The following is a 26,824-nucleotide window of genomic DNA, read 5'->3' on the forward strand; positions in this document are numbered from 1 at the left end:
CCCACAATGATTGGGAGCTCACTGTGGTAACACCTCTACTACTGAACACACTGTTCATTTGCAAGGAAGGTTAATGTGGGCACTAATATGCATCTTGAATTTGTTCAATTTGTTCACTGCTTCCTGATAGCCCATTCTTATTTCCAAGTCCTGAATTTCCATGTTGGGGGAGGTTTCTAGGTGTATTATCTATTGCTTTGTACCAAATCACTCTAAAACTTAATGGCTTAAAACAACATTAATTATCTCAGAGTTTCTGAGTGCTTGGAATCCAGGCAGTTTAACTGGGTCTTCTGTTTCAGGGTCTCTCGGTGGGTGACAGGCCTTTCTGGGATCTTAATTGTTAGAGCCTTGTTAGTATCATACTTGGCTATCAGGAAATGGAGATAAGTTATGAGTTACTGAGACCAAATATGTTAATAGAATCAGATCACACTACTAGGCTGTGATCAAGGTGTAGGCAGGGGTTGCAGTGTTATCTCAAGGTTCAACTGGGGAAGCATTTACTTCCAAGCTCACTCACATGGTTGTTGGAAGACCTCGGGCCTCAGTTCCTCAATGGCTATTGGCCAGAGGTTGCCCTCAGTTCCTTGTCATGTGGGCCTCTTCATAGAGCATCTCACAACATGGCAGAGTAAGCAAGTTAGAAGGTAAGAAAGAGCACCAGCGGGAAGGAGAGAACTAGCAAGACAGAAATCACAATTTTATAACCTAATCTTGGAAGTGATATCCCATCATTTTTATTGTATTCTATTAGAAGCAAGTCACTAGGTCTGGCACACATACATACATGGGAGGGAATTCCACAAGGGTGTGACTATCAACAAGCAGGGATTATTGGGAGTCATTTCAGATGCTGCCCATCACACTGGATTTCTTTTTCAGCAGTTACTCCACATATTTTAAGTATTCAATCACTGGACCCTGGGAGTAGTATTTTCTTAAGCCAGGCCCTATTATTGCTGTATCTTGTAGAAATTCCTTGAAGTATCTGGCTGATAGTGGGTTTATTTTCTGGGTTACACTGAGGATGAAAATTTTTTCTGCTTTGAAATTTCAAAGGGATCAAATATTCTTATTATTATTATGTTTTGTGGTACGCGGGCCTCTTACCGCTGTGGCCTCTCCCGCTGTGGAGCCCAGGCTCCAGACGCACAGGCCCAGCGGCCATGGCTCACGGGCCCCCAGCCGCTCCGCGGCACGTGGGATCCTCCCGGACCGGGGCACGGACCCGCGTCCCCTGTATCGGCAGGCGGACTCTCAACCACTGCGCCACCAGGGAAGCCCCAAATATTATTTTTATGTGGAAATTTTTTACTATTCTTTAAGAAAAGATAGGTGCATGGGCAATACAGTTTTTGAGGTCTTGCATGGGAAGATATCTTGCTGTTGACGTTTATCCATAAAAGAGTTGTGTGGATATCAAATACAGCTGTCCCTCAGCATCCACAGGGGATTTGTTCCAGGACCTCTCGCGGTTACCAAAAGCCACAGATGCCTAAGTCCATTATGTAAAATGGCATAGTATTTGCGTATAACATACACACATCTTCCTGTAATACTTTAAACATCTCTAGATTACTTACAATATCTAATATAATGTAAATTCTATGTAAATAGTTGCTCTCATGTGGCAAATTTAAGTTTTGTTTTTTGGAACTTGCTGGAATTTTTTTTTCAAATATTTTTTATCTTCAGTTGGTTGAATCCACAGATACAGAACCCATGCATGTGGAGGGCCAACTGTATTGATACATATTCATTTCTCCTCAAGACTTTGCTGACAGTAAGTCACTACCTTCTGTCATTTTTGTTATTGTCATTGTATATCTTTGGTCATTATTAGTAGGTGATTTCAGTGCCATCCTCACATCACCTAAGTATTCACCATTTTAGTTTGTGCCAATGGTGTCCTACTACAATCATCTGTGACTCTCTGTCTGAGGGCTTTGCCCAGCATATGGGCTGAAGATGGATGGCAGTTCAGGATAACTATCCCAGCTTCCTGGCTCCTTAGGTGGATAATACTGAGGTGTGCTCTATATTCCTAGATTTCTCCATTAGGACTGAGCCCCTGTTGGCCATATCTGTAACCAGCTCAGTAAAGATCCCTTTGAGGATTCCTTTCTCTGCCTTGTCTCATGTTCCATGCCCCTACAAGTGCTTCCTGGGATCACCAAACCCCTGTTTTAGCATGTGCTTTTGGGGGAACTCACTGGAAGACAGATCTTTATAGATGAGTTTGTTCAGGTATGGGTAACCTTGTTCAGATGTTTAAAAGATTTTTAAATTTGTATTTATCTTGGTTACTCAAAATTTTGTCAGGTTTGGAGGCTGTGTTCCTTTAACTCATTTTTCCTGGATTTAGGAGCCCTTTTTAAATTTTTTTTTACTTTGTTAAAATTTTATTTATTTTTTTGGCTGCATTGGGTCTTCATTGCTGTGAGTGGGCTCTCTCTAGTTACGGAGAGTGGGGGCTACTCTTCGTTTTGGTGCACAAGCTCCTCATTGCGGTGGCTTCTCTTGTTGCAGAGCACAGGCTCTAGGCGTGTGGGCTCAGTAGTTGTGGCTCGCGGGCTCTAGAGCACAGGCTCAGTAGTTGTGGCGCATGGGCTTAGTTGCTCCGCGGCACGTGGGATCTTCCTGGACCAGGGCTCAAACCCATGTCCCCTGCATTAGCAGGTGGATTCTTAACCACTGTGCCATCGGGAAGTCCCTGGGAGCCCTTTAAAAAGTATAGGCACTGGTCTTTCCTCAGCTCAAAGGTTTGATTAAGCTCTAGCTTGGATGTTTTTTTCTTTTTCAATTTATTCTGATTTAATCTTTATGAAGTTCAATTTGTTCTGGTCACTCCTCTACTATCACTAAACATCACTAAACATCTGGATATTCTTTCTCCTTTTTCTTCTTCCATATCTATAGTCGTCTTTCTCATTACTTGCCTATATTTGTTCTTATCCCCTGCATTCTAAGAAAGCTTTTCAAATTTGTTAACCACATCATTCCTTCAATTTTCTGCAGCATAAGTTCTGCTCTTTACTCCCTCAGTGTGCTCTTAAATTCTGCTTCTGTGTTTTTCCAGTTCCTCATTATCTCGTCCATATCCCCCTTTCATCTCATCTCAACTTTTAAAATGACTTGTTTTGTTTCATATGTGACATAACTTTTACACTTTACTAAAATTTTCTTTTAGATCATACATTTAATGATATTTAGAGCTATGCTCCCCTCTAGGTTTTCTGGGTGCTATTTTCCCCTCTTGTTCTGTAGTTTGTATTGAGTTTTGTTTCATATTGACTTTTATTCTCAACCTTGGTAAAAATGACATCTATCTAGGTTTAGTGTTTACCAACAAATAGGGAGATTACTTTGGCCTACGTGCTTCTTTTTGCAGAGATCAAATCCCTTTCTCAGATCCCTGTTGGAAGAGGGAAGGTTCATATCCACAGGACCTAGAGAAATTTCTATTTTTCTAGCAAGCATGAATCCAGTGAGGGCTTCTCCTTTATTGCCTAATTTTCTGGAGTGTTAAAAAACGTAATTAAATTTCCTAGGATGCTCCATGCCATTTCTAATTGTGCCCACTCTTAACCCCTCCCCCTGTTTCCTGCCCCGTTATTTTCTAGGAGTTACAGACCCTGCAAGGATATAGCAGAATACCAGTGGAGGTGGGAAGGAGTAGTTTCGGGAGTTCAGAGATCTCCACACTGCACCATACAGTGTTCTAAGCATTGTAGAGGGATGATTTCTCAAAGCAAACCTTACATGTCTGTTTAAGAAGCATGTTATATTGTGAGGTTATAGTAGACTTTTCCTACCTTATTTTACGTGGTCTTTTTCATAAAGCAAAGCTGGTTAGTGCCATGTCCATATTTCATATAATTGTTACTAGTTTATCTCAGATCTTGGCATTAGATTGTATGACAGCCTTCATTTCTAATGGCCTTATGAATTATCTTCTTTTAATGTGTTATCATTAATATTTCTGTGTAAGACTGGGAGATACTGGTTAAGTATTAGCTAGACACTTTGTTTTTTAAACATTTAATTGGCATATGTATATAGGATTTTGCTAATTAAAACTAAAGTTTTAATTAGCTTTATTTATTTATTTTTGGCTGAGTTGGGTCTTTGTTGCTGGACATGGGCTTTCTCTAGTTGCAGCAGGTGGGGGGTTACTCTTCGCTGCGGTACACGGGCTTCTTATTGCAGTGGCTTCTCTTGTTGCGTAGCATGGGCTCCAGGCATGCGAGCTTCAGCAGTTGTGGCTTGCAGGCTCTAGAGCGCAGGCTCAGCAGCTGTGGCACACGGGCCCAGCTGCTCTGCGGCATGTGGGATCCTCCTGCACCAGGGATCGAACCCGTGTTCCCTGCATTGGCAGGCGGACTCTTAACCACCGCACCACCAGGGAAGCCCTAGACACTTTTTTGAATGAGAACTCTCACTTTCATGTATGTTACAGTAAGTGCATAATAGATTTTGTCTAACTAGTTGAACATGATGTATAACAATAAGGCTTTGTGACTCTTGTGTTTTAAACGTTACTTATAAGAAACATTGTTTTTCTATGATGGGATTAAAATATCACCTATGACAAATATCTCTATAAGCCTGCTTTGTATAGCCTATAAATGTCTACCTTAAAATTATTTTTGAGGTAGCCACCACAACTTTAATCTATCTGCCAATCTTGAGGAATATTGCTGTCAAATCTTATGACCAGGTACCCCAAAGTGTACATATTCATGGCTGTTGCTTCATGTCTGTCCTCAGAATTCATGATTACATCTAACACAGTGACAGAAACTCAGGGGAAGAGATCCAAGAAAGCAAAATATAAGCCATGCAGAGTACGTTCCCCATCTTTATCAGCTGTTAAAAACATCAGCCTAAGAGTGACTGATGAGCAGGAGGATATCATAAAAGTGCAAGCTTTTGAAGGCGTTTTCTGATATGCTGCAAATCAAAAAAGTGGAAAGCCAGACTTCAGAATTCATGTGCTTGTTCATCTGAAGTTTAAACTTTAGCCCTGGCCACCTTTGATTAAGATTAACCATAGAACTGCAAGACTTTTTATGGTATAAGTAAACACACCTGTGGACCAGAGCGCACATGTTGCTCAATCTATTGATAAGTAGAAAAATCTGCACATTTATTTATTTTTAGGAGTGTGCTGGAACAGCTTTTATGATTCCTGAGAACCAATTGTGTGGGTCTCTTCCGAACTCTGCATTCAGTGACATCACAATGGTAGCCTGAAACTGACCATGTTAGGAGCATTTATGTCATACAGATTGGCAAATGCTATAATTGGGGCTTTTTTTCCTCCAGAGAGCCAGTTGTTAAACATTTATTAGCACCACTATTATTAGGGCCCTTTTTATACTTTCTTTCCTTGTGATTACATGATTATATTTAGTTATTTATATTAAACCTGTCAGCCTTCATTATAGCAGTTGAGTCAGCAATGATATTGAATTTGAATTTTCATAAATTTGCTTTTATACAAGAGCAGAAACGCATATCCAAGCAGTGGTTTTGTACCTTTTTCATAAGGAATTGTTGGTTGTGGCTAAGAATTACAAAAAGGCAACAACTGTAAGCTAGGTCCTCTTTGATTTTTTTTTAATCATTAATCTTTCCAAACTAAAAGATGCACTTCTATTTCAGTTTTACTTAAGCTTTAATATCAATTAGAGGTTGAATACCTCCAGTTATATTAATAAGGGACTTAATTTCATTTTCCCTAGAGTGTGTTTTTTTTTTTTTTTTTTTTTCCTAGAGTGTGTTTTATAGATGAGTGCTCCTAGCTTAGGGTCCTGCTTCCATCTCTACTCCTGGAGCATCTCATCACCTGGAGCATGGAGGCCCTATCACCCTGGAGTACGGGGGCAGGTTGTCTGAGAGGAGCACCCTAAGAAGTAAGGAAGCAGGGGTTCCAGGAAACTGCTGGCCTGGGCACTGCTGTCCCCTCCATTTCTCTCGACCGCCTCTATATTTCTTTCTTTCTCAACCTTTCCAGTCTCTTTTCATCATGATCTAATTGATCGTTCATGGTACTTATTAGGTTGCATTTATATCTCTGACTTTAATTTAAAAAAAGAAACAGTTGATGGGAAAGACAGCTTGTACAGTCATGTGGGTAACCTGGGTGAGAAAGCAATCTGTCATCTCTTTAAATAGATATTTTAAAAAATGCATGTTTAATATTAATTTGAGGATGAGGGAATGTCAGCACCTGTTAAGAATCCTTTGTTGTTTCAACATGAAATCACTATTCTTGTCTCTTCTACAGGACCAATTTACATGTGGTTATCTGTGAAAGGATCTGAGGACACAGGGTTGAGTTAACTGGCACCTTATTTCAAGTTAATTCAGTAGTATTTTAATGTTCCTTAGAGAAATACTTCTCAAGTTATCATGTGCATATCTATCACCTGGGAATCTTATTAAGAGCAGATTCAGGGAATTCTGATTCAGTCAGTCTGAGGCAGGGCCTGAGATTCTGCATTCCTAACAAGTTCCCACATGATGCTGATACTGCTGGTCCAGGAGCCACACTTTTGCAGGGGTGGGTGCGAGGGTATGTGTCACATCCCCTCTGGCTCAAATGGAAGGGTCAGTATTTCTATATGAAAAGTGGGTGGGGGGGAACGTTAAGCTAGTTTTCTTTTTTTAAACTAGTTTTATTTATTTTTACTTATGAATCCTTAAAACATTTTTTGGGGGGTGAGTGGTTTACTGGCCCCTCCCATTAAAGAAATTCCTAGCTTATTTTAGATAATCTTGCCAAAAACAGAGGTTTATCCTCTTAGGAGAGAATTATATGATTCTGTGATTTTAGAATTTACATTAAGTTACTGCTTAGAACATGAGATATGAAAGCTCTGATAGGCTTATACTTGTGACTGTTTTAAAAATGACAAAATTTTGATCTACTCAGTGGGAATCGTTGTGAAAAAATTCTTTTAAAAGGAGTAATAAAGGGCATTGAGACTGAAAAACACGAAACATAAAGCCCACCCTTTGTGTGATGATCTAAAGTGAACACCTAGTTATCTAAATGGTGATATTTCCATAAGAATTTGTTATGATGAGCATGTAAATTTACATCGTCATGTACTAGGGCATTCTGACTTATGACTGTGGGGATATGAAGTTGCCATATATCAAGCAGATTCCCCACCCCACATGCAGATTTCAAGTCTATAAATCTGAGAAAACCACAAACCATATTAGATGCCACAAGCGTCTAATATGTGTCCTTGCCAGGTACATATTAGATGCTCAATAAATACTTGTTGGATGAATTGAATCCAAAGGAAACTTACATGCGTAACTTGCTTACCAGCCTGCACAATTTAAACAATACCTGCCACAAGCAAGTGCTTCAGAAATGAATCCTCCCATACTAACCTCTTCAGACCTGGAAGATGAGCAACATTCTTTTGTTGGTCTTTGTGATCTGGTGCTACCTGTATCTACAAAGCTCCCCTCAATCACTTCAGCCAACATTGAGTTTTTCTCATGCAAACACCCACAGCACTTAACCTAGTTCATATTTCTGCCATTTGGACTTTGAAAATATTGCATCTCCAAAAACACTGTGAAATTCTTAAAAGCAGAGATAATGTCCCGTTATTCTTGTGGGTTCCATTGTACGTATCACAGAGCAGGAATTCAATAAAAAATTTATTAAATTGATTTTCCTGCTTTGATAGGTGATTGTTGGTAACAGTTTATTTGTTAAATATTTCTGTCACATATTTCAGGCAAGGCTGAAACCTTCCAGACTCAGCCAAACAAAATATGTCATTGCTTTAAGAAATTTTCTTATGACAGCCTTTGAAACCCCCATAATATATCTCTCGATAAAAAAGGCATAGGCATGTTTCTCCAAGGCTCAGCTAGGCATGGTTGTCACTGTATTTCCCCAAGGTAGAGGTGAGAATAGCTTTTGTTATAGTTCCATCAGGTACTTCTGGTTGATATTTTTTCTCTATTTTTTTAAGGGTCAACTGAGCATGATTTTGGCATGATTATTTCAACCAATCAGTACCCTGAGAACAACCCTTCTAAATCATGAGGAGACGTAAGTAAGTATTTTTAAATGCATTTAATAGCTGATATTCCTGGAAGTTTAATCTAGATCATATCCTCTTCTAGGTGCTTCAGTGAAAGAGTTTATTTTATCTTTTCAGCAGCACTGTGAGCTAAGTAATGTATTACTTATAGCGAGAAACTGAGGCTCGGAGAATTAAAGTCACTTTCCCAATGTCATGGGGCCAGGAAATGCAGAGCTGGGACTTGGACCCAGACTGTCTCTAAAACTATGCTAATACAATAGCCACTGGCTATATGTGACTACTTAAGTTGATTAAATTACAAAAAATAAAAAATTCAGTTTCTCAGTCACACTAACCACATTGCAAATGCTCAGTAGCCACGTTTGACTAATGGCTGCCGTATTGGACAAAGCAGATATAGAACATTTCCACCATTGCAAAAGTTCTATTGGACAGCACTGCTGTAGTGCCGATACCTGCTGGTGGCTTGCTGGCCTTGTGCCTCTTGAGGACCTCACTACAGAAGGGCCTGGAAGCTGGAGAGGGCAACTTTTGGACAGGTGTGTGTGTGTGTGTGTGTGTGTGCAGTAGAGTGGGTGAGGAAAGGAAGAGCTCTAGTACACCCTGGACCTAGGTTGGTGTCCTCAGTAGGGACTGAGGTCTCCCTGGAATAGACCGTGGAACAGCTGCAGTGGGGGAGGATCTTCCCGTCTCCCCACCAGAGAGGTAGGGAGTCTGGGGAGCTAGTTTAAAGGCTAAGTGGCTGGGCTGGAGAGAGGAAGGAAAAAAGAAGAAAGCTGTACATCAGACAACAATAACCAGCCACCCCCACCTGGACTATGTCTGTCCTAAGGGCCCGCTCCCCCTGGAGAAACACGATTTCACCCAGGCCCCTGGGAGGGTGCTGGAGAAGTGTTCGAGCACAGCATATACTTGACAGCCTTTGACTGACTGGCCTCCTTGGGTCCACTGGGGCTTGGATGGCCTGACCACTGCAGAGCCACTATCTGAATTCCTGACAGACTCTCAGGACTGCTATTCTGATTGCTTTACACATGCTGACTAGCATCCCAGTACAGACCGACCGTCTCAGACACAGTGACCACTCCAGATATGCACTGGAATAAAAATGACAACTATGGCTTACACTCAATACATTCCAGATACTATGTCTAGGTATTGTAAGGTAGTAAGTATAAGCTGTAGTTATCAGTTTTATTTATTTATATTTTATTCATATATATTCTTTGAATTTCCAAAGAATTTTATTGTTATCATCATACTTATTTTATACACGAGGAAACAGGCACAGTGACTTGATAACACAGCTACCAAGGGGCAAAGTGGCAGGTGAGCCTGGTCAGCCTAGGCCCTTGGTCCATATTCTTAACCACTACGCTGAGCTGCTTTGCTGGCCCAGCGTGGATACCACTCCAAGTTGCAATCCTCTATGTGCTTTATCTGTAAAACACTGGGTATTCAGTGTGGCATGGTTTTTGTGTGATTACTTCAGCTACAGACAGGTATCCACTGAGCTTCTAGAAACTGCTTATTTTGATTTAAAAATACCAACAGTGGTGACAAGCATTTAGTAATTGGCAGAATTTTCATCTTTATTTTATATCAGACTAAGAAGTTCTACCCTGTCCGGTGGTAAGTAATTTTTTACTTATTTTGAATTTTGTATAGTGCTTTAAATAAGTATTTATAAATGTATATATTTTTGAGTTTGTCTCAGGGGCAAGAGTTTGATTTCAGTTGTTTAACTCTCCTGATAGCTGTTTTTAGTCACCAACAACTGGGTGCTATTCTCTCAACAGCATAATCATTAAGTCCAGGAAGCATTATCTGAGAATAATACAAGTAGTAATTAAAAAAGTAGAGTGCAACCATTAATATTCCATTAATTGTTATTAATGTAGGCCTTGCCAGTACTGCTAATATAAAACACAAAGGGCTAATTTTTAGAAGATTAGTACTACAGTGTCATGAACATAAACAAACTGGAAAAACAAAAACCCAGAGGCTTCTTTAGATTGGTTGAGACAGCTGAAAGCTATCAGTTAATTCTACTACGTAAGTAACACTCTTGTCAGCAATGTGTTGAAGACCAAAGAATTTGGAAAATGATTAAAAATTGAAGAATGTTCTCTGAGCGTATGGTAGATGTGGCATCAAACTCAACGCCAAACACAAGTCTGTCAAGTAGGGGCAATTTCTTACGTATGAGGTGATTGGGAAACTTAGACCAACTCCAGGTTGCCACACTGGGGGCTTTTGAGTCGTTTCATCAACCTAAATAAGAGGCCAAAACTAAACTGCAGTTTTGGGAAAGTCTATCAGGACCGCAAGGATGCAGCACAGTTGAACGAGGCCATGGGTGGAGAACAGATTGCAGCAGTGATAAACCAGTTTGTACTGCATGGGCTCAGATGGGGCTAACCCAAGAGCAAGGACAAGACAAACTTATAAGACCAGCTAAGTTATAGCTTCAAACAAGGCCGCTTTGTGTAAGTATGACTGGGAGAATTCAAAGGCTGAGGGAAGCCTCTGAAAACAGCTCTGGTGTTCACAAAACAAATGCCGTCTTCAGCGGTGGTGATGAATCATGTGTGACAGCCACACCCGCACGAGCCCTCAGCCTCATTCCTCAAAGGAGGGTGAATGAGCTAAAGATGTATAATGACTCGTTTCAACTTTAAGCATGTGTAACATTTAATAAGGCTGATGGGGGTTATACCTGCAGAACATTAGTCTTTTAAATGTGTCTTTTGAGCTCTAAGAAACCTAAATATCTTGGAGGTTGGTTTGTTTGGTGTTTGTTTATTAAGAGTCTGGAGAGGCTTAAAACAAGAGTGTAAATAAATCATGGTAACATTTAAATAAAGAATATAGGAAGGCAAGAGCAGGATAAATACAGGTATGCTTGGAAAAACAAGTGAGATTTTCTCTAGGCTGATCTATTTGTTCCTGTAGTCCTCATTACAGTGTAGGCCCCTGCCCAGTAAAGCCTGTTTGACAAGCGACAAAGGGTGGTTGGAATGAGCAGGCCACGTGGATTGCCATATTTGGCTTGAAATCCAGAAACTTAAACAATGCCACTCACAGAAGGCAATAACCAACACTCAGCCGCCACACATTTATTTCTTCATGTAATAGATGTATTTATCATATAGCATAGAACAGTCTGAAAAGTTACACTCTCTCATGTGACTGATTTTATACATGGTAGAAAAAAGTGCCCTTTGAACCAAAATTTAATAGATATTAATTATATAGGAAGTAATGATTTTAAGAAAAATGTCCACAATTAAAAATTAAATTGGGTTTTGTTCATTTCTGGTTCTGCATGTAAGAGCTTAGAAGTCACCACACTGTCCTAACGACAAGTGAAAAGCTGAACAGACTGAAAAAAATCGACTTTTCTTGAGTCCATAAGAGAGGAGAGGACACAGGGCTAACCACTGCCCCAAAGATTGGAGAGACAGACCTGCGAATGCTGGTCGTTAGGGCTTCCCCCAGCAGAGACTCAGGAGTGGAAATGGCCAGGGGAACCAGTGCTGCTGGGGTAGGAAAACCTGAACTGTAGTTGACGAAATGCTGGCCGTTCAGTGCAGCAACTCTGAGAGTGAAAAACTCTGGGAGGACCCAGTCGCAGGGCCCGGGAGGACCATTTTGTGAGATTCACCTCTGGGAGTTTGACCAGGTTCTCACAGTAAAAATGAGGAAAATCCCCTCTTGTTTGCAGCAGGGGGTGGGAAAGGAAGCATTCTGAAATCCACCAGTTCTTAAGGAGGCCGGCCCTCAGGAGAAACTACTTAACTAGAGCCAACTTGTTGGGGCATTATCAGAGAGTAACCCCCCAAGGGGAAGGGAAATCCCCAACTCCAGCCCACTCTAGCCATCCTGCGCCACCTGAGGGAGGAGGAGAATACTGAGAAACACTAGAGGGAAGTTTGCAGTACAGAGGCCTAGTCTCACTAAAAGGACCTAAAACTGCTGTTTAAAAAATCAAGTATAAAAAAAAAATCAAGTGAGTTGCTCTTTGACTGCCCAAACCAGAATCCAACTGTCTTTTTTCCTTCAAAAGGTAATTAAAAATCCTATGGGCAATAGTCTCTTAAGCCCAGGGAATCAATGATTTTTCAAAGGAAGGCTTTTGAATCTGAACAATATTTGAATAAATAAAGAAGAGGTGGAAAAATTATGCTCTTTCTTTTTTTAATAATATAAATGCATTTATTCTACATCTACTACTATTCTGAAGGGAAATGCAAGACAAGACTTTGCATAAATGAGTCTACCTACTTCCTTGAAAACTCTTAGGGTAGTCGTGCTCTGGATTTTCCCCTAGCAGAGAAATTGGCTGACAGTGTTTTCACAAGGCTGCGGCCTAGCCAGATAATGACTGCTATCAAGGAAGAGGGAGTTTGGGGGACATAAATGACAGAAGTTGAAAAATTAAATTACATTAAAAATAAATATAGTCAATTTGAGTTTTGTAAATAATTCAGTTCATGGATTTGATTTACTTTGACGAGCGATCTATTTACTTAGTTTTTAAGAAATGAAGGGTTTTTTTTTTCATTTCCAAATTATAGCTATAGAAGTCAAGGTTGGTTACATTACTCAGCCTTCTAGAAAGTGGTGAATGGTATCAACCATGATGTTTTTAAAATGGAAAAGAAATCAAAAATTCTTTCTTCCTTCCCTCTCTTGCTCTCTCCCTTCCTTCGTTCATTTCTTCCTTTGTTCCTTTTATTAAATCAGTTTATTTTGATGAATTTATAACTACTGATCCCTGGTTAGAAAAACTAATTTGTGAAACACACGGTTGGTTTAATACACAGTTGGGAAAATGGTTTACTCTGATGTCCTACTTAGTTTTTTACTCATACTCTCAACTGTTGGTCTACAGTTTCATCATGTCTGTGGGGTGCAGGGGTGCAGGTCCCTGGGGAGAGGCCAGAGAGTGGGGCAACTGGATGTAGCCTGGAAAGCTGAAGGAGACTGACTAGTCTTTCTACTCCAGGGCCTTCCAACAGCAGGCTGATGGATGAAGTTGGATTAACAGAATGACAGAGAACACTTCCCTATTTGGTCTGCTCACCATTTGTAGTTTTGCATTTGACTGTCCCAAAGTGGAAAATCTAATGAAAACTTTTGGAGAGAAATTTGAGGTGCATTGTTCCCCCCGACACCCTTTCTTTCACCACCTGTGCTCCCCGAAGTATTCTAAAGGGATAAATGGGTTGAGATTGGTCTTGGCAGCATGTCCTCATGCTTATATCTCCTCTGGGTTAACGTGTTATGGGAGAAAAGATGGCTTCTTTTAACATATGACTCAGTGGGGATCTATTTTCATTTTAGGGTCTTTGCATATCTAAAAATCTCTAATGTTGAAGGCCATTGCTTGGGCTGAAAGTGATTGGAGTGCCAGAACATACCAAAATCTGAAAGTAGCTCATTCATTAATTTATTTATTCATTCAACATATATATATATGCCCATTCTATGACAACCACTGTTATAGGCAAACTATTAAAAGAAGAAGCCTTCTATTCAGAGAGTAGAAGATGAGTCCATTGTCCAATGGGTTGTCCACCTAGGTGATATTCAGTTATATACCTAGATCCCAGACTTCCAGTCTCGGATTTGGCAAGTCCTAGGTATGGTTCATTATCTTCAAGGGTACACGAGAACCATGGTTATGAACTATCAGATGATTTCTTCCTTGAAGTTTTCCACCTTTTCCCTTCGTTTATCGTTATCAAATTTCTTGAACAATGTGTTTTCAGACAAGGGGTCCTACCTTAGAATTTTAGCCAAATCCAACATTAACACATATGCAGTATAACTTTAACAACACAGAACAGTATTTAAAATAATCTAACAAACACTCCTTACTTGTAGCTTTACTGAGAAGTCCCATGTATCTAATTTCAGTTAGGGACTCTGCTACAAAACCTTAGTACCACCCACTGGGGCTGAATTGAGAAACAGATCTGAAGGCCCAGACCAGGAGGTTAGGAAGAATATACAGCTTTCTTTACGTAATAATGGTAACAAGGAAAGATATCATGTACTGAGTATATACTAAGTGCCATATGTGAATTACGATCTTGTCCATCTTTCAAGTTTGGAGAGGAAAAAAAGAGCCATTCTAGAAGCCAGGAAGGTGTGCTTGTTTGTCTTTCTGAGTATAAATTTGTTTGATGGTTACACATAGGTCTACTGAAGCAATGTTGTACTTGGACAAGTAATAGCCCAAATATCTCAAGATATGCAACTAAATACAGCTCTGCTTCCACTGATCAGGAATTGAAAAAGCTGCATTTATTTGCAGTCAGTTGTTGTTGTTGCTGGTTTTCTGTTTAAACTACAAGAACAAAAGAAGGATCTCAAATAAAGATTGTTGGGTTCAGCTCTCAAATCCCGAAGAGCTGACGAAAACTAGAATCCCTAGATTCAACCATACCTGCTAATAGGAATACAAACCAAGAGCTCGTGGGGCTCCCACAAGGACTCCTTGGAGAGTATATCAAGAGTTTGTGCATGCACAAGTCCTTGAATCTGTAGACTGAGGATTAGAAATGTCCTTATTTATTTGTTCAACAGTATCAGCGAAGTAGTCCTTAGAGTATATTGCTATAATAGTACCAAGGCAGCTGTAAAAAAATCACATCAAGATGAAAATGCTGATGATTACTGAAATAAGTATTATGTGTGTAGTGTATCTTACCTTCACAGACAAACCTAAGTGTTTGGCTTAAATAATTGCAAGACTTTCTAACTCCTTTGACTTGAGGAAAGGAAAAATTAAGTATCAAGTGATCCTTGTCACAGAGGAGGGATACGCTACTGTAAAACACAGAAACAAAGAACTTTCTGGCTTTTGTTTCCAAAAACCTAAAATTTTAGGAATCTGTAGAGGCCTAGACAAAATCTGTAGGCATAGACAAAATATTTGAGAGTTTTGAGAGCGAGGGTTCCCTTCCTCCATCTCCCAAACCAGACTAGAAAATGTTTCTTTAGAAGAGAAGGGGGTGTGGGGGAGTAATGGAGTGGAAATGAAAGAGTAGAAGTGTTGAGGGTTTGCAGAGAGTGGGCTTGTATCCTGCTCCCAAGGCAGATCCTGAAGCTGGGACATTCAGTGATTTCCATCTCCTTGTCCACTTGGTTCTGCAGTGACAAATCAGAGTGAATCTCGAGACTCCTGTGAGTAACTCTGGAACGAAGGCTCATTCTCTCCCTTTGGAGAGTGTGATGAACCATTTTCATCAGCATGAGGGAAGCTGCCTTCAACCCAGAGCTGACTCACAAATGAGAGAAAAACCAAGGCAAGTTCAGCACACCATTGGAGCCCTGATCGATATCAAGAACTGATGTGTTAAATTGCATGTGAAGCCCACTCTGTCTTACCATTTTTCATCTACGTAATATACCTCCCTTATTATTAATTAAGCCAATCTGAATTAGGTATTCCGTTACTTGGAATCAATAGTATCTTACCTGGAAAGCCAAGTACTATTTTTTATGTACTTTGTGTGTGTGTCCAAAGCTTTAAACATAAACTCAATCTCCATGCCACCCTGGGAAGTGAACATCATTAGCTCCATTTTACAAATCAGAAAAGCTAAGACTCAGGATCGTTGCTTAAGGTAGCAGAGCAGGGGCTTGGATCTGGCTCCATCGAGACCAAAAGCCTAGACTCTTTCCTCTCTTGTCATATTATATCCCAACTATGGATCCCAGATCACCTGCAGATGTTTCATTAACGTTCTGTGTTCATTGTGTTACATGCCTTTTCTGACTTCTCTCTGGAACGACTTCCAACAACCAATGCTTTTGAGGTACAGGGCACACAAAAGCACTTTTTTTTTTTTTTTTTTTACTACCAAACCCCCGAGGAGATTCAGGAAATACAAATCAAAGTTGTAATAACGGATTAGAATCTATTTTGAAATAGATTCAAGTATTCAGGGAGCAGAATTGAATGCACTTCTTTTAAAGCCTGCCTGAAATGGCAACAAGAAGTAGCAGAAAGGGTGGGCGTTTGGAGTTAGATAGACACGGGTAAAAATTCCAGCTTTAGGACATGTGGGTTTACAGGTGGCAGATTAGGTGTGCCTAACAGATATGCCATCAAAATCCCATTGAAAGTCCAAAAGAATATGAAAAAATAGCAAAATTAACAATAGCAATGACAATTAAAGAAGAGACTATTGTTCAAACTCTGGCCTGCCTTTTCTTAACTGCATCATTGAAGGTGAAGGATTGAGAAGCACTTTCCTAGAAGACATACCATGTGCTCTACCTAAAATAGTCCCTCCAGAGGTATTGGAAAAACTAGAATCGATTCTCCCTCTATACACCTACTCCTGGATAATGAAGGGTCACACAGTCAGAAAAACTCAGAGCCATTATACAGTTATGCATGAAATGTCTTCTAAGCCAGACTAAGCAGGCTGCTAGGCTCTTCCCACTCTGACAGTTTCCCAGCCTGTCAGCCTTCAAATGGTGAGTCCCTCTCTAATCCACGTAGTGTGTACAACTCCAAAGGCACCATATTGCAGGAGGGAGAGAAGCCTGGAGAAAAGTGCATTGTATGATGCACTATGAGAGTAGTCTCTTGTGTAGATGTTTCTTTCAGCCAAAGAAATGAAAACAGAGGTGGAGACAGAGTAGTGAATACAGGGCGCTGAGAGAAACTACCAGATTAAGGAAGGAGAGATCCAACCTCAACCTAGTGGACCATCACTAGATGAATATCTGCTAGGAATCATACATGAAGCTGTGGGCTATGTGCAAACCTTCAAGCCCTCTGTTTAGATGTGTGAAGGAAAGTGGCTGCGTCTGGATGCGTAGTAAGGGGAAGGAGTGACAATCGGGCAAAGCTGTCTCATGACAAACATTGGTTTTGGATTGAAAGATGAGTAAACAGAAAAACAAAACACACAAACTACAGGAGGCAATTTAAAAAATGTTGACAAGGGATGGATATTCAATAAATGTGAGTGTGGTGAAATAACATTTTGAGATATTAACCTATTTTTTTTCCCCCTGATACTTCACTTTTTCCTGTACCTTCCACCGCTACCCCATTCAAGGAGCTGGCAGTTCTGTGCTCTTTGCTCAGGGCACGGATGGGACAGGGCAGAAGACAGAAACAAGGGAGTATTATACCTCTGTCTCCAAGAGCCTAGGCCCTTAGGGGGACTGGAGAAGACTTTAGGCATGGCCGAAACATTAGGGTTAAAGAGAAAGAGGTCTACCTTTCCACCCCAACTACAGGAAGGGAGATGGATTGTCTCAGGGAGATGGACCCTCTATCCTGCTTTCTGGAGGAAGCCTAGGGTTCAGAGAGAAAATAGGTGTGGTAAATTTAGGGGGAATGGGTCTTGGCCAGTTGGGTACAGATTTTGGTGTCCTAACGTGATAGGGAAAGATTCAAATATATTTTATGCCTGTAAACTGAAGGGAAATAGGAGAGAGAGCCATTAGACCTGAAGGGGGCAGGTGGGGAGAAGCTCGTGATATTTCAGTGGTGACCTGTGCAGATTAATGACAGAGAACCAGAAGAGGTAATAGCTACCTCAGAAGAAATCTGCATGGACATAGGACATTGAATACCAGATTAGAGTACCACCCCTTTCATCAAATGCCATGGCACTGTGTAAGTCACTTATAACTTAGACACACACACACACAAAAAACTTAGACACAACTCTAAGGCAGGGGAAGGGAACCCCAAATTATCTGAGATTAAGTTTCTGCCATCTTGGTGGAATGGGAAATAGGCATTAGGTCAAGTTTTTAATAATTATTATAAAGTTATATTTATTTTCACATCTGAGATATAAACTGAGATACTTATTAACTACCTTGGCTATAATATTACTTTTATATCACAGCCTTCACGTGAGTGCATTCTTTGCTCAATAAAGGCAGTCTTTTAAAATAAGGTAAATAAAAACAAATTTTATTGATAATATTATGCCACTTTTTGAGGTAACTGGAGATTTAAACTTAGGTTGTAATTTGCTACATAATAAAGACTTCAGACTTAATCTAGAGACTTAATTCAGGTGGTTCAGCAGTTTATTGAACCAAGAGTCAGTAAAAAATGTAAGTGCAAACTTGACTTCATCATTTCTCACTCTTGTGAATCAAGTATATATATACCTAATGGTGTAAAATCGGAATTCCTCTTAATGTAATACATTTGCGTGCCAGTTCCCTGACCTTGGGCTAAACGAGAGCAGTAGAAAGCTCATTTATATAACTGAAAACCATCTGTAAAAGCAGCCAGCTTTTAAGCTGCCTTTAGATCAAAGTGGATATTTGGAGAGAAGCTGCTTATAGGTCCATAGAACACTGATGTTGGTCGTTTTCTCCTTGAGATTGGAGCTAGCCAGCCTCTGAAACCCCATCCCAGCATCTCTACTGTTTAACTGGCAGGTAAACTTTTCAAGTAACCTTGTGAGACAAATGATTCATATGGTGACGTGTCACATTTTATTACTGTCTTCCAAAAATAAAAGATAGAGAAGTATATTTGCTGCCACAATTTCCAAATAACAGAAAAAGAATATAATCTGTTTCTGATTTTTATTCCATTGTGCTAAAAGCTTCAGAAGAACTGTGTGCTGATCTTCTAAGTTGTCTGTATAGTGTCATTTTGTGTACTTTGGATAGCTTTTCTCATTCCTATTTTTCTTTATAAATCCTCACAAATATTTCACTTGGAAATGTTCTACTCAGTTGCTTTTTTCATTTTATAATTCTAAGTGCTTCCTGTGTGCTAACTACTGTGCTTTATGCTGACTTTGTGGAAATAAATAAGACAGTCTTTTCCTCCCTCAAGGAGGAAAGAGGTTCTTGGGGGACACAACGGGTGCACACATCATTACAATTCCATGATATAAGAATTTTGATAAGGACTTGGCGTCAGCACACTTTGTGTGTGGAAGGGCTAAATGGGAAAAATCTCAAACCGTCAGTGTTGGTGAGGTTGTGTTATGACAGGCAGACCATGGGAAGAGCCGGGCTCAGCTGCCTGTGCCCATTTGTAGCTCTAAGTCCTATCAGAGAGTTACTTTTCTCTCCAAAGGAGCTACTTTTCTCACCTCTCCCATCCCAGTAGGGCTGGTAAAAGTGTGTGCAGTATGCCCAGGGGCAGAATTCAGGACTCAGAGGTTCTCATATGGGAGAAGACAGGCAGAGTCCCAGACAGTGCCAGGCAGCAGAGTGAGAGAAGTCATTACCAGAATCAGGGAGGTTACTGAGAATTTAACAAGCAGGGGAACGCACTGGGAAATTACCTTGTGTTTTGTTTTTCATTGCTGTGGCCTCATCAGCAAGAATTGAAAGTCCTGTGGATTACCACCTTAAGAGGTTAATGAAGGCATAGCATGCGTAAGGCCCTGGCTCTCCTTACTTCTAGAAAAGACAAAAAAGCTTTTAGGTAGTCCTAAATCCTGCTGGCCACATCAAGATGTTTCTGGCGATAATCAGGGGCTGTTATCGGAGAAGAAGAGGTAAGGACAAACCCGTTGTGTTTCAGACCACTGGTACCATGTGGCCACGAGGAGGGACATCAAGTAACCACAGACTGAGAGGCAGGGCTCCCTACCCCAAACTGGAAGTTTCGTGGATCTCTCTTCAGGCTCATGTAAAAAGGGAAGAGAGGGAAGGGGGAGAGAGTCCCTGGGTGACCAATATCAGACTTTTCATGAATCTTGACAGGTGACTCTCTGAGTTGGTTATAAATCAGACTTAACCTTGGAACTATTGACATTTTGGATGAGATAATTACTTTTTGTGGGCACTATTCTGTGCATTACAGAATGTTGAACAACATCTATGACCTTTACCTGTGGGATGTCAGTAGCACGCACCCCACCATTGTGATCACCAGACAATGCCAAATGTCTCTTGGGGTTCTTCAGTTGAGAATCATTAAATAAACATGACAAAATGGGAAAAAGACATTATTTGAACATGAGCCCTGTAGAACAGGTCAGATCCATTACACCTGAGTAAAAAGTAACGCGTGGCAGGCATTTTGTATACTTACTGGCATAAGCAAACTTCTTTAGCAGTGATAGAAGAGGACTTTAAGAGACCCCAAACAAACAGAGACATCTCAGTGCAGGCAGGGTTGGATTTGGGGAAAGAAACCAACAACACATATACAGTGAGAAAAAATGAACCAAACCAGAAGAGAGCAGAAGCCTTTAGTTAATCGGTGAAGCCTTTTTACCAGGTACCTAATGAGGAAGAGTTCAACATTTATATCAATTTCCAAATAAATATTCTTTACAATTTTTAAATAGAAGTTACCCATAAACCATGTGTGCAGAATTTTTATTCCAGAACACCTGCATTATCAAGAACACCTCTTGTTTTCCTTATATCGTCCTTGATCAAAGAGTAAATTAGCTAGTTTTGAATCCTGGGTAAGCCCTAACTGAATGCTAGAGTCAGGTATCTAGTGCTTAGGCTTGTTGGGGCAAAGCTAGGTGAGCTGGGAGAGCCTTTTAGAGGGCGTTGCTTCTACCTTGCTTCTCTGAGTCAAGAAGGAAGGAGTCAACACATCCAATTCCTCATCCAGACATTCCTCAAGCCTCCCTTTTGTGACTTGTTTCCTTTTTTCAAGCTGCCTTTGGTGTTTATTAGAGAATCTCAATGGGGCCCAAAGTGGGTGGGATCCGTAGGATTTGGGGCCCCACTGTGAGGCCCTCCCTGGGCTCTCTCTGAGCTGTGGCACCTGATTCTCTCATGATGTCCTTTCTGAGATTCATTCTCCTGAGCCCATCTTTATCTCATCCAGGATATATACTTTTTATCTCCACTGTCATTTATTGCTTCTGAATTATTATCACAGAATTTGAGGATGGGAATTAACCTGAAAAATTATCTAGTTCAATATCTTTTTCCCTTCACGTATGTGTAAACTGAGGACCAGAGAGGCAGTCTAGATTAAGGAGAGTATACAGGAAAGAGGGGTGAAACATCAGGAACACCAACATTTAAAGGACAAGAAGGCAAAGCAAGCTAAGGAGAGTCACACGTTGAAGGAAATCCAGGCTTGAGAAGTGATGCAGAAGCCGAGGGAGGAGTGCAGGTCAGGAAGAAGGGAGGGGCTGAGAGCCCAGTGCTGTGAGAGGGGAAAGCATGCTTTGGACAGGACCTTATGTGGGGAAAGCCAGGTTGCAGGGATTGAAGAAAGGTCAGAAGGAAACTCAGGAGTTGAAGTAACTTTGTCTTGGAAAGGAGGGAGGATTTCACTCTCCACTTACCTGTCAGAATGCTCTTGAACACCTGGAGCATTTGGTGGGCTTCACGGCAGTGTAAACAGCAGGAAAAACTGACTAGCGAGACTGTGAACGGCTAGCCTTGACTGCAAACCCTCCTTGGGAACTATAGGATTCTTGTGGGGTAGAGGAACGGACTGTGGAGAGCAGGGGGGCAAAGCAGAAAGTCAACTTTCATACTTTTAGGTCATTGTTTTTTTAGTGGAGCACAATAGGCTCAACTCTTTTAGGGAAATTGATGCTTTTGCAATATAATTTAATGGTTTTTTTCAAATTTCTGTAGCTTTCATTTGAGTAGTTGATGAAACAGACTACCTGCTGCTTACATGTTGCAGGGTTATTTTTCTGCCTAGGGGTGATTTTATTCTTAGGGGAAAAGGATGCTATTTCCATAAATCTCAGACATTACATGCATCAGAGAACTCAAGGAAAAAGCTTTTATTCTCTTGAGACAGACACAAATAGCTCCAGTTTCTTCTACCTCTTGTTTGAAGCCACCTCATAAAGTGCTATCACAAACAAGCTCCAAGGATGAATTGTTTAGTGCTATAAAGTTTATTTGTGTGCAAACACACACACGTATCGCATTTATACTCCACATGTAGTTATACTCTCTAAGAGCACTTTAGAAGACTCAATATAGATTTTATTCCATGGAAAATAATAAATACAGACAAATAAGAAACCCACATGTTAAGATGTAAACAAATGATGGATATAAAAATTTCAAAAGTTTCTGCTGAAATCTAGCCATTTGGTAATGGAATGTTGATTTCCTACTCGTGATGTTTTCCCTCTTTAAACCAGATGGTATTTCTCAAAATTCAGGTTATAAAGGCATAGCACAACTTGCATTTTTTTCCTTTTTATGTTAAATGGTAAATTTCACATTGGCAGAGTGACACCTCTGATGGCCTTCTTATGGGAGAGACTTCTCATTCAGTACATGTGACCATAATCTCTTACACAAGGGAATTAGGTCACCTCATTCCATCTCCACTTCAGATAACTTTTGTTAAAAGTCTTCCACCGAAGTGAACCTCGTTTTTTTCCTTCATATTTTCTACATAGTCTTCCTTGTGAAAATTCTTCAGCTGGGAGTTAGGATTCCATCAATATCCCCAAGGTGGGTGGGGATAAGAGTGAGCTTAGGAGAGTTTGATAGGCCCACAAGACCCAAACCGATCAGGCAACTTCAAAACTAGGACACTCTCTATTTTGCACATTCAGAATCTAACCTCACATGTACTTTTAATTCCAGGTATTGTCTTATTTTTCCTGCTTTATTTCTAGGCCCTAGCAGAGTATCTGGCAGATAGTAGACTTTCACTAAATAGTTCTTGAATAAATAGATGAAAGATAATTCTTCTGCCTCCAAGAAACAAACATTTTCAAAGAAATGAACATATTCAATTGAGTCTAAGTGGCTGATTTTGTCAATTTTGTTCCCATTCCAAAGCAAAACATTCCATTATTTGGCCCAAAAAGAAAATACACACACACACACACACACACACACACACACACACACACACACAAAAGGAGAACAATGCACAGGTATTCAGAGCTAATAGCCATAATGTAGGTGTGTGGACGATTGGGTAGCAATACGCCTTACTGTGTTTAGGAGTAGGGCGTATCCAGCTGATGTCAAGAAATTGGGGTGCCAAAGTGAGTCACTCAGTCTTCCTGAGGTCACAAGGTTTTCTTTTTTTCACAGATTTAGGTATACATGGTTATGTTCTAGCCTGTTCTATCAAAGCAGAAGATGAAACAGTGGAAAAATTGCTACATGTATGTGTAGATGCCCTAGGGTTTGATCTCACTTCAATTGCTAAATTCCTCCTGCTATCTCCTCTGCCATCCATGAAAACTAAGGGAGAATCTAATGTTTCACAATCGTAAAACCTCTTACGGGGTAGAGAGTCCCCATGTTGGAAGGTGTCTTTTGCAAAGACAAAATCATAACTGCCTGAATTGTAACAGATGTGAGGATGTATGTAGTCAGTACAGAATTTACAGCCTGGAGTACCCAGCATTGGCGTGGTCACAAAAATAAATAAACCCCCCCAAATCAATTCTTACGTGAGCCAGTGATTTAACGTTCTTTCAATCATTCTCAAAGCTATGGGTTAAATAATAGGAAGACCTGCTCCTTCAGTGAATTGTTTAGTGTCTTTTAGGAGAAAAATAGTAATCCAGCAACAACGAAAGTATAATAACAAAGCATTGTCCACCAGAGCTGTCAAATAATTACCCCAATTATCTACTTCATTTGTCAGTGGACATTTAAAATAGCCTTACAAATGATTGGCAGTGTTCCATGATATGAAGAAGTTACCAGCCAGCATAAAATTTGTAGATTAAATTTTGATTCAACAACTAGTTCAAATGCCTGCTTTGAGGTAACCATTGTGCTCTCAAGAATGACACAACAGATCTTATAATAATGTACTTGTTGTAGAACTTACTTGGCCATGTAGCTACGTGGGGAGTCCCTCAGCTTGTAAAACCCTGCTCAGCAGCAGCGCTGAGGCTGTTTGGACATTCTCAAAGTCTCTTGTAAACTGTAACTAAAGTAAGGTCAGTGGTGGCACTGAGGCAATATAGCCGACTGCGTTGCATCAGGGCCCCTTGGGCTATGGGGAACCTTTGTGACTTGACAAGTTTCAAATGGTAATGAATGTGGCTATTGAATAGTCTGTCTGGCTTATTCCCGTTTTATCCCTGAATCTAACACACTGCCTAGCTTGTAGTTGCTGCATATATTTAGCATACATTTGTTGAGTTAATGTATTCAGAGCTAAGCAAATTGCGGCAAGGAACATGCAGAAAAGAAGAAAAAGATCATCCTCTGCCCAAATAAGTTTGTTTGTTAAATATTCAATAAAGTTAACAAACTTCTTTTTCACTCCGGAGCAACAAATCTTTAGTTTGTATTGTGAATCTTCAGGAGAAGGATTTATTTAGCAAAGCAATTTCCAGAGCTTTTTTTTTTTTTTTTTGAGTGTAAAAGTTCTCAAAGGACTGATTAGCCTCTCTCTACAGTACTTGGACTAATGCATTTATAAATCAGTATGATATAATAAGAAAAAAAAAGAGCTTCAACTGAATTTTGTTTGCTACTTTTAGAAGAACTGTGTGTGTGTGTGTGTGTGTGCGCGCGCGTGCTGGGCCTCCATGACAGTAGAATACGTAAATTCTCTAAATATTTGAATGTATCTATGACACCTATAATGTATTCTGATAATGATTGGAGTAATAAATTATTCTGTGCGCTCTGAAGTAACATAAGTCCTGATTTAATCTGCTCTACACTTGAAAAACCAAATTATGTTATACTGAAGATTACATAAGCACTGGGTAGGGAGGTGGTGGTCTGGTGTGCGTCTACATCCAAAACACTAGGGGGATTTGTTAATTGTTAAAGATCACTATGCCCCGTTTCCCCTCCAGAGTTTCTGGAGACAGACATAGGGAGGCCTAGGAACCTGCATTTAAAAGGATCCTAAATGATTCTAAAGCAGTTAAGTCAATGGACAACAGTCTGAGTAATACTTATATAAACATCACAATATACCATTATGCTGGTCAAATGTATTGCTTTCCTAATCCAGGGTTTCCCTCTTTTGCTGGTTCATACCTTTTAAACACTTATATGTCCTCTGGTTTTGGAACAAATTATAGGACCCCTAGATTATGATACAGAGATTTATGTCCTTACAGAGAGAAGGAAAGTCTAACTCAGACTTTTCTTTGAGACTTATTTTTACTAGTTATACTTATTTGTAAGAGCTTGTTTTAGCAAGGATTGGTCTTATAGATTGAGTTGGAAGCTATAGGAATGGTGGGGAGGGGAGGAATGCCATCTAAGCAATGGAGATGGGGCAAGATCAGACTCCCTCATGCCTGTCAAGTTTACAAAATGGCAGAGTTACGGTTTCTGTAAATGATATAGCCCCATACCTGGCATATAGTAAGCAGTTAATATTAGCAGCTCTTATCTTGAGTGGCAGTGGCCTATAGCTCCTCCATTATAATATTTGCCATCTTAATTGAATCCTGAATGATGCTGTCATTAAAAATAAAACAAAACTATGTAATCTTACATGGAGTATACAGCCTTGGATCTCAATAACTTCGGGATTGAATATTAGCTCCATCCCTCAAATTTACAAGTTTTATGAACTTGGGCAAATTATTTAACTTGTGTTAACCTGTTTCCTCACCAGTAAATAGGGATAGAGTACCTAAGGATAAATGATGCTGTCATCATTGCCATTAACTCTGAGTTACTTAAGTACTTGGCAATTCAGTGTCTTCATGAGATCAATGTAAGTGTTCCTGAATTTTTCTAAACTTCATTTCACTACATTGAGTTCATTGAGAAGATTCCTTGACTTTCCCAACAGAAGTAAGAGAATGCCCAGGGCTCAGGACCAGCTGGATTTCAAGGATCCACTCCAGTCAGGGAATGAGTGAGAATAGCAGGCATCTGTGAGGTGTGGGATGAAGAGGAACCTGATTCTAATCCAAGGCAAGGATGAGCTCAAGTAGAAAGAGAAGGTCCAAAGTGTCAAGATCAAGGTGGGACTGAGGAGAGAAAGCAATGCATTGAAGCAAAAGTTTGGAAACAGTGGTTAGGCAAGGCAAACTGAGTGTGTCCCAGAGGAAATATCTGGAAATATTCCCCCAGGCAACTCGCCAGCATGGGAGGAGCCTTTCAAGAAAGTGCTAGATGCAGCCCTTTGTAGATAACGAAACTGTTAAGGGAACCATGGCAGTTTGGACAATGCCAAGTAGTATATAAGTTATCATTACTCTTACTTTCCGTGTTATACTGTGAGCTCCTTGAGACCAGGACCTGTGTCTAATCCCATTTTGAACCCCTGAATTGCTAGAAGTCAGAGAGTAAATGTTTAATATAAATTGGTTCAAAGAGATCAAGGGTTAGCCTTATATATCCCATTTCCTTCAACGTCTAGGCCACTTTTTAAATATCTAGGACTCCTTAAGCTTGATTATAGGTTTTGAGAAAATTTTTCATATTTTAATCAGTCCAATATTCTTTGTAATAAGAACACAAATTTATTTTATGTATCTAGAATAGTTATTGGGCCAGAATATATTTCCTATTTAGTAATAGTGTGTATATTGTAACAGCAAGGGAAATCTAGGAGCATTTTGGAAGCTTCAGTGTTTTCCATAACTTTTTTGTTTTACAAAGGCTTATAAAGATATATGAAAATAACAATGGAAAAAGTAATTATTACTTTTCCTGATAAAATCTGTATTATTAGTTTGATGTGAACTTGATAAATTTAAAACTTGGCCCAAATGAGGAAGTACAATTTTGGATTGCAGTGACCATGTTCAAGGATTTCTTATAAGTCAACAGGTGTGCAATAGAGAGGCATATATTTGTGATATCACTGATGG

The 26,824-nt window shown here is 40.0% G+C and overlaps 1 protein-coding gene across 6 annotated transcripts in view; it reads left to right on the plus strand.

The window, feature by feature from the left end:
* Nucleotides 1-26,824, plus strand: part of PLPPR1 (phospholipid phosphatase related 1) — a 616,358-nt gene that overhangs the window by 244,056 nt on the left and 345,478 nt on the right. For all 6 annotated transcript variants that reach the window (XM_079927527.1, XM_079927525.1, XM_079927524.1 and 3 more), the window contains 2 exons: nucleotides 8,013-8,096; nucleotides 9,694-9,719. The gene's annotated coding sequence lies outside the window, so the exon portion shown is untranslated. The remainder of the gene's footprint in view (nucleotides 1-8,012; nucleotides 8,097-9,693; nucleotides 9,720-26,824) is intronic.

This window comes from Stenella coeruleoalba, assembly GCF_951394435.1.
Source record: "Stenella coeruleoalba genome assembly, chromosome: 7".
Classification (NCBI taxonomy): Eukaryota; Metazoa; Chordata; class Mammalia; order Artiodactyla; family Delphinidae; genus Stenella; species Stenella coeruleoalba.